Source organism: Mustela nigripes, chromosome 6 (assembly GCF_022355385.1).
Source record: "Mustela nigripes isolate SB6536 chromosome 6, MUSNIG.SB6536, whole genome shotgun sequence".
Classification (NCBI taxonomy): Eukaryota; Metazoa; Chordata; class Mammalia; order Carnivora; family Mustelidae; genus Mustela; species Mustela nigripes.
In genome coordinates this window covers 89,516,309-89,531,769 of record NC_081562.1, presented here as the reverse complement: position 1 = coordinate 89,531,769, position 15,461 = coordinate 89,516,309, and the positions used below count along the sequence as shown (strand labels likewise).

The 15,461-nt window shown below is 38.4% G+C and overlaps 1 pseudogene; it reads right to left on the bottom strand.

Moving 5' to 3' along the window:
- Positions 1 to 7,205: 7,205 nt before the first annotated feature.
- Positions 7,206 to 8,151, bottom strand: LOC132020346 (olfactory receptor 9K2-like; annotated as a pseudogene).
- Between the last annotated feature and the right edge of the window lie 7,310 nt (positions 8,152 to 15,461).

Below are 15,461 nucleotides of genomic sequence, written 5' to 3'. Positions count from 1 at the left end.
CTCTTAATCTCACAAAACAAACTGAGGATTGCTGGGGGGAGGGGATTTGGGAGAAGGGGATGGGATTATGGACATTGGAGAGGGTATGTGCTTTGGTGAGTGCTGTGAGGTGTGTAAACCTGGTGATTCACAGACCTGTACCCCTGGGGATAAAAATATATGTTTATAAAAAATAAAAAAGTAAAAGTAAAAAAAAAAAAACATAGGCACCTGCATAAATAGAAAAAAAAAATTTATTTGACAAGAGAGTGATAGCAAGATCAGGAACACAAGCAGGGGGAGTGGGAGACGAAAGCAGGCCTCCCGCCAAGCAGGGAGCCCGATGCAGGGCTTGATCCCTGGACTCTAGGATCATGGCCTAAGCTGAAGGCAGATGCTTAACCACGAGAACCACCCAGGCACCCCGAAAGTCAACACATCTTATATCACATTAACATAGACACATGTGTTCATAACGAAATAAGGAGGAAAAGTTCATGAACCATTTGCTTGCTTGCTTGCTTGTTTGTTTCTTTAAATGGAGTTGAATAATGGAGATTCTGTGTCTGGCAAATTTCTGAGATCATTGAAAAAGTAACAAACTATGCCTTGCCTCTGATATATAAAATTTTTCTGAACAATTTCTTAATCATTAAAATGTACTGCCAATTGTGACTTTCTAATTAATTTGGCCTTCATTGAACTTCACTCTGCCCATTTTCAGGGGTAGTAAGATTAGTAACATCTGAGGAGACCATACCTGTTTCTCTGAGTGTCTGCTTTGAGGGACCGTTCCTTCAGTGAACATACAGCATGGCCTTGGAGAGAGAATCTGGTCTCTCAATTCAGATGAATTCACCAAATACTCCTTTTAGAGCTTTTGTGGATGTCAGTAACATGATGAGGTCAAAAATCCACACTGTGCAGTTGCATTGGAACAAGCATGCAATGTACTATATTGTTCAACATAGTATTAGAAGTCCTAGCAACAGCAATCAGACAACAAAGAGAAATAAAAGGTATCCAAATTGGCAATGAAGAAGTCAAACTCTCTCTCTTTGTAGATGACATGATTCTTTATATGGAAAATCCAAAAGACTCCACCCCCAAACTACTAGAACTCATATAAAATTCAGCAACATGGCAGGATACAAAGTCAATGTACAGAAATTAGTGGCTTTCTTATACACTAACAATGAAAATACAGAAAGGTAAATTAGAGAATTGATTCCATTTACTATAGCACCAAGAACCATAAGATACCTGGGAATAAACCTAACCCAAGAGGTAAAGGAACTATACTCAAGGAACTACAGAACACTCATGAAAGAAATTGAAGAAGACACAAAAAGATGGAAGACCATTCCATGCTCTTAGATCGGAAGAATAAACATTGTTAAAATGTCTATACTGCCTAAAACTCAAAAATTTGAATAAAATCTCTATATTAGGAAAGGGTAAAAAACCCTCTTTTTTTTCTTTTATTTATTTTCATCATAACAGTATTCATTATTTTTGCACCACAACCAGTGCTCCATGCAATCCGTGCCCTCTCTAATACCCACCAACTGGTTCCCCCAACCTCCCACCCCCCGCCACTTCAAACCCCTCAGATTGTTTTTCAGAGTCCACAGTCTCTCATGGAAACCCTCTTAACAGACTGAAGTTTCCCTCCTAAGAACTGTGGTGTTTGTATGATTGAACAGTGTCCAGAGTGTTAAAGGGGTCAAAGACTGACCTTGCACTCTACCTTCAGTTATAAGTCATTGACTTGTTTTCAAATTAGCAAACCTGTCTTTCTCTCTGACACTCTTACTCTCTTACTCTCTCTTTCTCTCTCTCCTTTTCTTATATAACTTTGGAACTGTACTTGATTTTAGAGTCTGCACCATTCCAGCAGAACAGGAGTCTACATGGAGCAGGTATATAAGGCTACCATTACATTTTCAGCAAAGTTTCCTTGTTTGCACTAATGACCTATAAGTAAATAAATTTGTAAGTAGGCAAGATGCTACCTAGCACTGGGTATCATACTTATAGATAACATTTTTTCAGTTATCAAAGAATGAAGATATTGAGTATTTTGCTTATATTATTCCAGTTCTGAGCTACAATACTTCGCTGAATAATTAAAGTTATCATAAGGAACTTTAAAGAAGAACATTCATCTAATTGAATACAAAAAAGAAACTTTCAAGGATTATAACTACAGGGGAGAAAAAATATGTTTCAAGATACATGGAGTAACTGACAAGTGAAATTATTTTCTTTGACAAAAGAAAGACAAGAACAACTTTAGACTGTATCATTGCTTATGATTAGTGAGGTTTGCAGAGAAAAATTCTTCAGAGGCCATGTATGTATTTGTAAATCCACAGTCAAGAACAAGTGGGGATCTGAAAGTTTTCTGACAGTTCTTCTAAAATTATGCTCTGGTGTACCATTAGATTTATCACATTAATTCCTAGATTAGGGCTTCTATACAGGTAATCAATATTAAAGATCCATCAGGGAGAAAAAATAGAACCGCAGGAATAATATTTTGTTTGTTTTTATTTTAGTTTTAGTTTTGGTGGTGCAAAAGGTTGGATGTTGCTATGATGCAAAAATCAAAGTCATCTTAAAATTATTTACATTGAGGAAGTGGTGATGCAGCATGGGGGCTTAAGTGGGTAGGAGAAGAATCAATGAAACAAGATGGGATTGGGAGGGAGACAAACCATAAGTGACTCTTAATCTCACAAAACAAACTGAGGGTTGCTGGGGGGAGGGGGTTGGGAGAAGGGGGGTGGGGTTATGGACATTGGGGAGGGTATGTGCTTTGGTGAGTGCTGTGAAGTGTGTAAACCTGGCGATTCACAGACCTGTACCCCTGGGGATAAAAATATATGTTTATAAAAAATAAAAAATTAATAAAATAAAAAAATTATTTACATTAATAAAAATATTTTAAACATAGAATGGAAGACTCCCCAAGCCAGAGCCAGAACACAGTCCATGCAGATGGAGCACTGGGTTTCCCAAAAAGGCAAACAGGGTGTAGTTGGAGCCTGTAGGATGCACCACGTGGCTTCAGGATTGTGGGGCAGAAGTGCAGGTCCTGCAGAGGATGAACTGGGATGCACAGAACATTAGGAGTGTCTGGGAAAATGGTGGATTTAGGCCTGAGAAATAGGTGCCCAGACCCAGTCTTCCCAGAGAAAGCCCAATCTCTGGCAGGACCTCACAATTGGTGGTGGGATAGGATGGGCAGGGGTGCTGGGATGAGAAATACATGGGTGTCCTGGGTGCCAGAGGCCCCTAGTCCCAGATCATCGATAAGGAGTCTGGTGAGATCATCTACCAAGCAAGACCCAATCCTCATAGATACCTCTCCACCAACTCAGAATCACAGGCATCAGTCCTTCTCTCCCATGGCTCCAGTAGATGTGGGAAAAGGGCTCTGGCCAAAGGCTGTGTAGCCAAGGGACTTGCAGAGACAGAAGGAGGAAATGAACTGTGCATATTTGGACCACAAACCTATAGCATTCCAGAAGGCCCAAAGCATCAGGGCAACAACTACATGGCTTCTGGCATAGAATATGGAGGCCCAATCAGATCTCAGCCAAGTTCCAAACCATAGGAACCAGAAAGCACCCAATCATTAGAGACCTCTAGGCCAGCAGATCATACAGCTGCAGGCAAAGGAAACAAAAAATTTGCATGTAGGTGCCTAGTAGCAGTAATAAGCAATGCCACTCCCATTTCCATACATTGTTTCCTGGACCCATGAATCCTGGATATGGAAAAAAAAAAAAAAAACAGTATTCATTGGATGCTGATTCAGAGCATATACAGCTTTCTGGGGAACCTTGCCCTATTGCTGTTCACTTAGCTGGTGATGTAATGAGGTCTTCAAAAGGCCATTGCATCATTTTAATAGAACAGCTGCTTTAGGATGGTGATAAACATAGTAAAACTGGAGAATTCCATGAGTATGGGTATATTGCTGCCTTCTTTTTGCTATGAAGTGAGTTCACTAATAAGAAGCAATGCTGTATGTAATACCATGATGGTGGACAAGGTGTTTTCTTTCATGAATGGTAGCATGGGTAGGAGCTTTACACCAGGGAAGATAAATTCATATATAGAATTTCTATTCCAGTTGGAACAAAATTCTGCCCTTTCCTTGATAGAAGCAGTCCATTTGTTGCCACCAGCCTGCTTGCTACTAGGTAGCTAGCTGATCACCTCAGGGAAAGGGACTATACTGGGACCCAATATTAGTTTCTGCTGCTGGCAGATTAGGCATTCAACAGTGGCCTTACCAGATAAAACTTGGTGAGCAGTGGTCAATGTTGCTGAGCCCATGCATAACCTCCATCCCTGCCACCATGCCCATTTTGTTCTGAGATCATTGGGCAATGACAGGGGTCACTAGGGAAAGATGCTGACTGATATCCACAGAAAGGGTCATCCTATCCATTTGATTATTAAAATCTCCTCCTCTGAGGTCATCCTTTGGTGAACATTCACATGGAACACAAATATCTTCACATGTTTTGCCCATTCAGAGAGGTCTACCCACATACCTCTTCCCAAAACTTTGTGTCACAAATCTTCCAATCATGTTCCTTCTAAGTGCTACCATTTAGAGAAACCACTGGACACAGCCAATAAATCTGTATAAAACTGCATCTCTTGGCCATTTCTCCTTCTAAGCAAAATGAGCAAACAAAGGCACTATTTGAAGTTCTGCCCACTGGGAAGATTTTTCTTCACCATTGTCCTTCAGGAATGTCCCAGAAAGGATCTATAGAACTACAGCCATCCACTTTCAGATGGCCCCTGCATATTATGCAGAAACATCTGCAAAGCAGGCCCAAGACTTCTTTCCCTTTGCCATTTGATCATAGAGAACTCTTCATGAAGACAGAGGTGCAGGTTGGAAGAGGAAGGCAGGGTAGCAGGAGTGGGAAATGTGGGTGTTTGGCTACTTCTTCAGGTTACTTTCTTGTGCCTTCAGGGCCTGCTTGAGGCTGCTCACACATATACCGCCTCCATCTGATGATGGAGTGCTACTGTGCACACTCAAATTTATAGTTTCTTGGGTCAGCCAAACCCCTGGTTCTTGATTGACAGCTGAGGTTGCATGGTAACTTGGCGGTTTATTGTCAAATGTTTAGTGTCTACTGAGGTCCAGTAACAGAACAAGAGCTATTTCTCAAAAGGAGAACAATTATTTGCATAATATGGAAGGGCTTTACTTCAAAATCCTAAGGACCTATCCTGTGACTCATCTATAGGGGCTTGCCAAAGGCTTCAGTTGGAATCTCTATCTGCCATTAACCTTTCAAGCATGACTGGATCTGTTGTATCATGTGGTCCAAGGGGCAAGCAAAGCTGTCTGCACAAGCAGCGTGGACCTATTCCCAAGCTTTCTTGTTTTGTCTCCCACCCAAACTAGCAGCTTTTCAGGTCTCTCCGTAAATGGACCAGGGTAAGAAATGCAGTGAGGAATAAATTGTCTCTAAAATTCCAAAACACTACTAGGTACAGTGCTTCTTTTCTGGTTTTAAGAGGGGCCAAATGCAGAAACTTATCCTTCACCTTAGAAGGGCTCTCTTCATATGCCCCACACCCTAGAAATTTCACTGATGTCGAATTTTAGTTGAATTTATTTCCTACTCTCTGCCATGCAAATGTTTTACCAAAAAGTTTAAACTGGTTGCTGCTTCTTTCTCACTACATCGAATCAGCATAATGTTATCAATGTAATGGAACAGCGTGATATCTTACGGAAAGGAAAGGTGTTCAAGATTCCTGCAAACTAAATTATGACAAGGGGCTGGAATTGATATACCCTTAAGGTAGGACAGAGTATTGAACCTATAGTGCTGGCCTTTCTAGTTGAAAGCAACTCTTTCCTGTGATCTTTACTAAGAGGTATCAAGAAAAATCAATTGACCTACCTGGATTTTTAAAAATAAACTTATCACATGGTCCAGACTATGCTTCTTGCCTCTTCTACTCTAGGAAGTCCAATAAAGCTACTACTTTTTATAGCAGATCAATATGCCTAGTGGAGCCATGGTAGGTCCCAAAAAGATTTCAAATAAAAAGAACCTTACATTTTGAAGAAACGCCTTTTCTCCCTCAAAAACCAAGTACTTCTTTAAGAGAATGTCTGTTGGGCTCTCATGGAGTCTGAACACCTGCTCATAAAGCACCAGAAACCGGGAACCTGAGTTGCTCACCTAAACTGGGGATTTTAAGCTGAACTATAAAGTGGGCATTTCCAGAAGTACTCCATCATTACACTCTTTAAATTTTAAGTAAAAGTGATAATTAACTAAGTCTAACATCATAAATAATTTGTATTACCAAGTTATTCAGACTCCCAGCCTACCTACTTGGCCCAAGTGGTTGGCCTTTCCTTAACACATATCAATGAGCTTGTTGAGAAAAATTGAGGGAAAAAAAAAATACCAAACTTTCTTTCCAGATGGCTTTGTCTTCTCAAGTACCTGACTACTCAGGAAAAGGAACAGCTTTATAAAATGTTATTATTTACTGAAGATTCCATTCATCTTCACCAGAAGAAAAATCATTGTAAGATTAGCAAACTATTGGGGCACGTGGGTGGCTCAGTGTGTTAAGCCTCTGCCTTCAGCTCAGGTCATGATCTCAGGGTTCTGGGATCGGGCCCCATATGAGGACTCTCTGCTCAGCAGGGAGCCTGTTTCCCCCTCTATCTCTGCCTGCCTCTCTGCCTACTTGTGATCTCTCTCTCTCTGTCAAATAAATAAATAAAATCTTAAAAAAAAAGATTAGCAAACTATTATCAATAACACTTTCTCTAATAAGACATTCTACATTCTGAGCTTAAGACCCCACCAAACTAATTTTTGGCCTACCATCTCAATAGGCCCAGGGAAAATAAGTTAAAATTACATCCTCTTTTACCCTCTAGCATAAGGTTATACCTACAAAGAGTGAGGAGTGTATTTCTGTTGATAGAATGGCTACAAATGTTACTGATGCTGAAGATTTAACACTACTCGTAAGCACTGCTCCTAAGGAAGAGCAAATGATGGATTGCTACTTCTCCTTCCATGAAAGTAATTCCCTGTGGGATTGTCAACTTAAAGGATCCTTAAGTCACTCGGGCTTGACCCCATATTAAAAGCAAATCAGACTGAAACAATGAAAGGGCGCATTAATGGGGAAATCACAGGAAAGTAGAATTAGCATAAAGATTTTTTTCTTCCAAAGGACTTTCTCAAAGCTTGCTTGACATCCTTGTTTCTTAGAGAATATATCAGAGGGTTTAACATGGGTATGACCAATATGTAAAATACTGAAGCCATTTTATGAAGTTCAGGATTGCTTGGAAGTGTGAGATACACAAAGGAGACAGTCCCATGGCTCAAATTTACCACTCACAGATGGGAGCTGCAGGTGGAGAAAGCTTTCTTTCTCCCTTCACTGGAGGGAAACTTCAAGACTGTGGTCACAATGTACATGTAAGACACTATAATAACAACTATTGTAGGCAAAATGATGCAGGCAGCCAAACTGAAAAACACCATCTTATTGACAGATTGGAACAGGAGATCTTCTCGATTTGGTAAAAATCAGAGTAGAAGTGATCAATGACTTGGGAACAAAGAAAGACACTGAGCATGTTGTGTTGACTTGGAGGATGGAACCGAGCCAGCCACAGAGATAAGAACCAGCCACCAGCTGAGTGCAAAGGCGTTTTGACATGTGGACACTGTAAAGAAGAGGATTGCAAATGGCGGTAAATCAGTCACAGGCCATGGCTGCCAGGAGAAAAGCCTCTGTAACCTTAAAAAAAAAAAAAAATGCATAAAGAAACAGCTGAACCAACAACCTACAAAGGAGATAGTCTTTTTCTCAGACAGGAAGTTGACCATGGTTTTCAGGGCAATAACAGTGGAGTAGGAGAGATCAATGAAGGAGAGGTTGCCTGGAACGAAATACATTGGTGTGTTCAGCTGGGAGTCAGTTACAATGATTGCCATCATACTAATGTTCCCCAAAAGGACCATGCCATAGACCAGCAGGAAAAGGAGAAAAAAGGAGAATGTGGAGCTCTAGACGGACCCTGAAACCTACAAGAATGAAGTCAGTTACATCTGAGTGGTTGCCTGCTCCCTTGTCGCTCATGCCAAGAACCTGCTAAGAGGTACAAGACAAGGTAAAAATTGAAACTTCCATCTAATTCCCGCTATCATAAATCTCTTTTTTCTCTTGTGGAAGACATTGAAATTTGTGCTATCAGCACCTATTGGCCACCCAATTGTATTAGGTGTCCTTTTCTAGAAGCTGAATCTAAGGCATGTTGTGATGCCCATCAGCACATAATATGTAGGTTACCTGACTCATAGTTTTCTAATGTGACTCTCCAAATCCAGTGCTCTTTCCATTATAGCACAAGTGACATCTATGCATAAAGCATTATTTCTTTATACCTATTTAGCTCTTCACTTGATGTTCATGGTGTTAAATATATCTGAAGGTTTTACAGATATATAAGTGTTCACTCTCATTTTTAATTATCACCTCAAATTCATTTTATTTTTGATAATGTTTCCAATTTAAAATAGAAGGATCTAATTAAAGCCTGATTTAAAATTCCATGAATAGACATTAGACCTGAATAGAGGTTAATATTTAAATAGTCTGTGAGAGTTTATGTTATCAAGAGATTTAATTTTGTATCCAAAATAAAAACCTTGAAAAATAGAATGTATCATAACCTTCTTGAAATGGGAAAGCTCAGACACACTACCAGGAGAAATCCATGGATTCTACATATCTGCACAAATCTGTCAAGAAGCCAATTTGATCTTAACTGTCTGTACAAGTGTTAAAAAAAAAAAAAGAAAAGAAAAGAAAAGAAACTTTAAAAATTTGTTGATTAAAATTTGGGGTTGGGAAAGAAAAATGTCAATTCTGAAAGTAATTTTATGATGTCTCCAATTAGACAGAGAACCATATACATATTAAAATTTTCTAAACAATTATTTTGAATCACACAGGTAACTAGTCTGAATTGTTTGTCTGATAATTTTGGAAACTGTTTTCTTGAATACAGTGACACAGTTATTTGTTATTCAAATTTTAAAATCAGTTATGATTTAAATCACCCGACACTGGGGACAGGCTTTGTGGCTTATCAAAAGTACCAAATGATCTAAGAAGTATTTATTTTTGATTTAGCACATATGGTAGAATCACCATATTCTGCTCTCATCCTCCCTCAGGCAGGTGACAGTCTTCTTCATCCTCTGCTCTTATCCCTCAGCTCCTAGTGCTCTCAGCCCATCTTCCTCTTCCTTGCCACATATTAACTTTTCTAAAAATGTTAGCACCTTAGTGCACAAAAGGAGAAAACTGGCAGCAGTTTAGTGGTAGGATCCTTAGATCTCTTCTTTACCCCACTGCTCCTATGGCAAATGGAAATCCGCTGAAATAGTCCTAATTAAATATTTTTTTAAAAAGCACTAAGTGACCATCTTAACTTCTACAAGGGTGTTTACACTTAAATATTGTAAAGCTAGGTTTAAAGGAATAAAGATTTAACAGGGGAATTTCAGGCACCAGACATCAGATATTAAAAGGGCCATAGAACAAGAAAAAGAGAAAGAAGGCCTTGTTGACACTACAAAATTCACATCATACACCTGGATATTTAGCAGTATTTTAGCAGAAAATTTTCTCTGTTTAATTCTGGTTCTCCTTGTTATTAACCAAATTATATTATATTTTATGAAACTGTATCAGCAGGTATGCAGTAAGAGGAAATCATTGTTTTGAGATCATAGTTTTTTTTAGACAAATGTGTATTAACTCATTCATTCATAAAGTCACTGAATACCATGGGCCATCTAGTGTACACCAGCCAAAATACAGGAATACACAAGTATCAGAAAGGAGGTTTTTCCCAAAGTACGAGTGCATTTCATATTCTTCTTTTCCTACCATTTCATTATGAAATAACCAGTAGGTTGTGATTTGCCCTTCAGGTAAAAGGACATGATTTTGGGAGGAGTGCATACTAATTACTTTTTGTAATTTGTAACAAGTAAGTTTTGCCAATAATAAGTTTTATTCATGAAGGCACACAGAATGACTAGTTATTTGACTGAAATAGGCATAAATATATCTTTGGCCTGAATATTCCTTTCTTTACTTTTATGGAGCAATTCTCTAATGGTAGATGCAAGGATACAAAAGCTACTGTGTTTAATTCTAGAAATCCAAAAATGTTTATGAAACTATGTAACAGAAGTGAAAGACAATGTCAAAATTAAACATTTTTTTTAGATTTTATTTTATTTTATTTTATTTTTTTTTAATTTTTTATTTTTGATAACATATATTTTTATAATTAAAATTTCACACAAAGTGGAAAAGTCATGTTTTGAAATACATAGTTTTATTCTGTTTTAGATTAGTAATATTCCATTCTTCAGTTAAGAGTATTTCTTATTTCCTTAGTTTCTTCCTGATAATCTCCTGTAATTTTGTACCTTTGTAGAGACAAGAGGAGAAAGTAGGTGATCTAGTGAGGCCCCTTCCAACCTGATGAATGTTTCTTTATAGAAACTGAAGTGAAAATGCAACTGAGCCTATAGAGCTGCCCTGCATGAGCATCCCTTTCCTGCACTGGGGTATCTCACAGGTCTTGGACTGAGGGAGATCATGGCGAATGAGAATTTAAGCAAGGCAAAGACGAAATCACCAGTGAATAGTGGAGTCCCTCATGGCCTGGGGAATGCAGCAGAGGAGTCATGGTGCCCTTAGTTAGCTCTACTGAAAGCATCTCTCATTATTATAGTATGGTTGGGTAGAAAGTGTTCTTCCAAGAGAGGATAAAAATAAGTCAAGCCTAAGAGTTATTTTGTATCTAGTTGATACATTTCATGTTAATTAAATATTACAACAATGCACTTTATTAATCAAAATTATGTAGCATGTGACTCTTTTGGCTTTCAGGGTTCTCAATTTTTGTTCTTTTGTTGCATGTACTGTATGTTTAGAGGAGACCGGTTATATACTCAATATGGTTTTACTGTGCCTTACACAAAGAGAAAATCTATTCAGAATGTATGTCACGGGGTGGGGTAACAGAGTCTCTACTGCACTGCTAGGTGATGGCACACAGAGCATGTCCCAGAACATTTCTGTGCTTAATTACCCAACCAAAGAGATCTAAAGTATATATGTTGTACTGTAATAGGGGTTTATGCCTGGACAATTAAGTGTTTTATTTGTTTTCTGAAATGATGTGAACTTATTTTTCTAAACACTATGCTAAATAAACTTTATATTTATAAAAAAAAATAAGTCAATTATGGGATGATAACAATGGCAGGCTCCACCTCGATCCCATGAGGACCATATAGAAGAGACAAAGAGAAGAAATTACATTTACTCCTATTACTCTCCTTGAAGCATCTCTGGGTCTTTAAAAAACCTTGTTTTAAGGTTGAGATAATATATTTTACATAATTTCCATTCATCATTTAATTTCTGTCTTCTACAGTAAAACTGAATTTATCTGCTGATGCTTTTACATGACAGCTCATAATCTTATATTGTCTCAGTTCATTGTCCCTATTTTCTTACCATATCTTACTCTTTGCTAGGTGGTTTTTATTTTGCATATTATACTATAAAATATATTACAATGTTACTAGTGTATTCATAATTAAAATAAATAAGCATAAGTCTACTAATAAGTGTGACTATTTGAGTATAAATGACAATTATCTCAAGGCCTTGTTGCCTCTGGTGGAATAAAACTTGGTTCTAGGTAGATTGCAAGTTTGTGGATCCAGATATAAGAAGGTACCCATTTCAATGAAATATAAGAAGTAATGAAAAAGTAATGAGCTTTAAGGAAATAAATATGTAGAACTATACCCATTCTTAGTATGCCTTATAATGAATTTTGGTTATCAAACACAGAATGTAATGCACAAGATAAAATGTTTAAATAAAATTTTCTTTGGCATACTTATCATCTAGTTATTGCAAAAATATGGTATAAAAAGGAAACACATAACTCTAGTGTCATATAGCCTCAAGTGACTGGAATCATCAGCTAGGCAATTCAGTTGATCCTGGCTACGCAGTCTGGACTGCTGGTTGGTTGAAGATTGCCTTAGCTGGATGACTGGGGCAGCTTGTCTCTTCGCTGTATGTTTCCTGTCTGCCAGCAGGCAACATTGGGCATGTCTTACAGTAATGGTTGAGAGAAAAAAGTGAAAACAAATGCAGCTGCACTTTTCAGTGTAGTAATCCCTTTGGCAAAGGTGAGTGACATGCATGAATCAAGGCATGGGGCCTAAGTGGAAAAGCACACAACTGCAAAGCATGGAGTATGTCAAAGGGAGGGGTGAAGAATTGGGATCATGTCAACATAGGGCTGTGTCCTGAGATGGAGTCTCATTAGTCCTTTTTGAAAGGCTTTACCACAGGTCCCTGGCATATACTCCCTGTTAGAATGAGGAAAACTTCCAAGTGATTATCTGTTGGCTATTTTGAATTTTTTTTCCTTATAGCTATTAGAAATTCCATTTCTGCATTTGTTTTTTTCCCACACCGAGGCAAGTAATATTCCTTGAGGTTATTGGTGGTTTTTTCCCACCTTCTTGTATTTAAAGAATGACAGCCATACTTTGTCATCTAAATTTATTGTAAAATTGTCATGAGATTCGGTTTTGCTTACAAGATGCTCTACTTTCATGCGACTATTTGGAAAGTCAACCATCTTGCTATTTATTTTCTACTCAACCCATCTGACTTTTGTCCCATATTTGTTTCTGCTTTATTATGGATTGAGTATTTTTATTGTTAAATTTGCCCCCTTTATTTACTTATGAACTGTAACTTTTTGTTTTGTTATGTCAGTGGTTGCTTTCAGATTTACAGTATACATTATAAACTTACCAGATTCTATCTTCAAGTAATACTATACCAATTTGTGCATATTAAAACAATTTTATAAAATCTACTTTTATTTCTCTCCTCCTAGTTATACATTTCTCTCATACATGTTATAAATTTGGCCATACATTATAATCTTTTTATTTAAACAATTATTTTAAAATATATTTAAACAATAAGAAAATTATAACATATTTACCCATGTAATTCCTATTTGTTTTGGGCTTTTATCCTTTTGTAAAGATCCATATTTCTCTCTGGAATCATTATCCTTCTGTTGAAAGGATTTTCTTTAACACCTCTTCTAGTGTGGATCTGTCGGTGATAGTATTCAGCAGCTGCATGTTTGTAGCTATCATTATTTCACCTTCATTTTTTTTCTTCCTTTTTTTATAATTTTTTTATTAACATGTAATGTATTATTAGCCCCAGGGGTACAGGTCTGTGAGTCACCAGGTTTACACACTTCACAGCACTCACCATAACACATACCTTCCCCAATGTCCACAGCCCTAACCACCCTAACCCTAACCCCTCCCCCCAGCAACCCTCAGTTTTTTTGTAAGATTAAGAGTTTCTTATGGTTTATCTCCTTCCCAATCCCACCTTCTTTCATTTCTTCCATTCCTACCACCTAAGCCCCCCATGTTGCCTCTCAGCTTCCTCATATCAGGGAAATCATATGATAATTGTTTTTCTCTGATTGACTTATTTCACTAAGCATGATACCCTCTAGTTCTATCCATGTCGTTGCAAATGGCAAGATTTCAATTCTTTTGATGACTGATAGTATTCCATTGTTTATATATACCACATTTTCTTTATCCATTCATCTATTGATGGACATCTAGGTTCTTTCCATAGTTTGATTATTGTGGACATTGCTGCTATAAACATTTGTATGCACATACCCATTTTGCAAGATTAAAGAATCATGGGGAGAAAGCCATGAATTCCATGCTTTGCTTTCTCTTCCTCTGGAATTCCGCTGTTCTCTTTGATGTGTGAGCTTGGTCTTGGCTGGATTTCTTGCTGATCTTCTGGGGGAGGGGACCTGTTGTAGTGATTCTCATGTGTCTATGCCCAAGGCAGAATTGCACCACCCTTACCAGGGGCCAGGATAAGTAGTTTGCTCAGGCTCACTCTTGGGAGCTTTTGTTCCCTAAATGCTTTCCATAGAGTTCTAGAGGATGGGAATGAAAATGGTGACCTCCCAATCTCCAGCCCAGAGGAGCCAAGAGCTCGGGATGCGCTCTCACTCTTCAGTGCACCCTCGGAGAAAAGCACTCAATCACTCCCATCTCCCTGGCCTCTGGCCATGTGCTGAGCTCACCCAGCCCATGACCAGCGTCTCTGTCTCTGGCATACAGCCCTGTTCAGAGTCTCCAAACCCAGAAGATCCTGCTGCTCTTCCTGGGGGAGGGGGTCTCCCCAAATCTACCACTTGTGGGGTCCCTGCTCCAAAAGCAGTGGTCTGACTGTGCCACAGATCACAGTTTAAGGTAACCCCAGGTTGAGAGCTCACTCCTCAGCTCTGTCTCTTTAGTTGTCTTCCCCACTCTGATACCTGCAAGCTCTGTGACACTAAGACACCCCCAATCCTTCTGTGACCCCATGGGACCTGAGATCATGCTGTCCCCATGAGGGGTCCACCCCCACTTAGCCTCTGGAAAGATGTCCCTCAGTGAAGCAGACTTCTAAAAGTTCTGATTTTGTGCTCCATTGCTCCACTGCTTGCTGGGAGCCAGCCCCTCCCCACCATGGTTTATCTTCCTGTCGCTTTGGATTCACTTCTCAGCAGGTCTTACCTTTCAGAAAGTGGTCAATTTTCTATTTCTAGAATTGCTGCTCTTCTTCTCCTCAACCTCCTGTTGGATTTGTAGGTGTTTGGAATGGTTTGATAAACTATCTAGCTGATCTCCTGCTACCTGATGTCTTCTCAGCCTCCTATTCCTCTGCCATCTTGACTTGACCTTCACCTTCCTTTCTTGAAATATATTTTCACTGGACATTGAATTTTAGGTTGATAATGTTTTTCATTTGACACTTTAAAATACTTTTCTCCACTGTATTCTCACTTGCATTTGTTCCCGTAAGAAATCCACTGTCATTCTTATGTTTGTGCCTCCATGTGTAATGTAAGGTTTTTTTCTTTCTGTTTTTAAGATATTTCTATTATCAGTGGTGGTGAACAATAACGATCATGATATTTCTCAGTATAAGTTTCTTCATGTTTTTATGCTTAGAGTTTGTTAGAAATCTTAAAGATGTGAGTTTCTAGTTTTCACCAAATTTATATAATTCTAAGACACTGTTTTTTTAAATCTTGTTCTTGCCTGCTCCTCGTTCCTCAGGGACTCAAATTACATATATCCTAAGCACTTAAAGCTGTCCTACATATTATTGATGACCTTTTCAATTTAAAAAATATTTTCTCTTTGTGTATATCTTCTATTGCTATGTTTTTAAATTCCCTAATCTTTCTTTTATCATGTATAATATGCTGTTAATCTCATCCA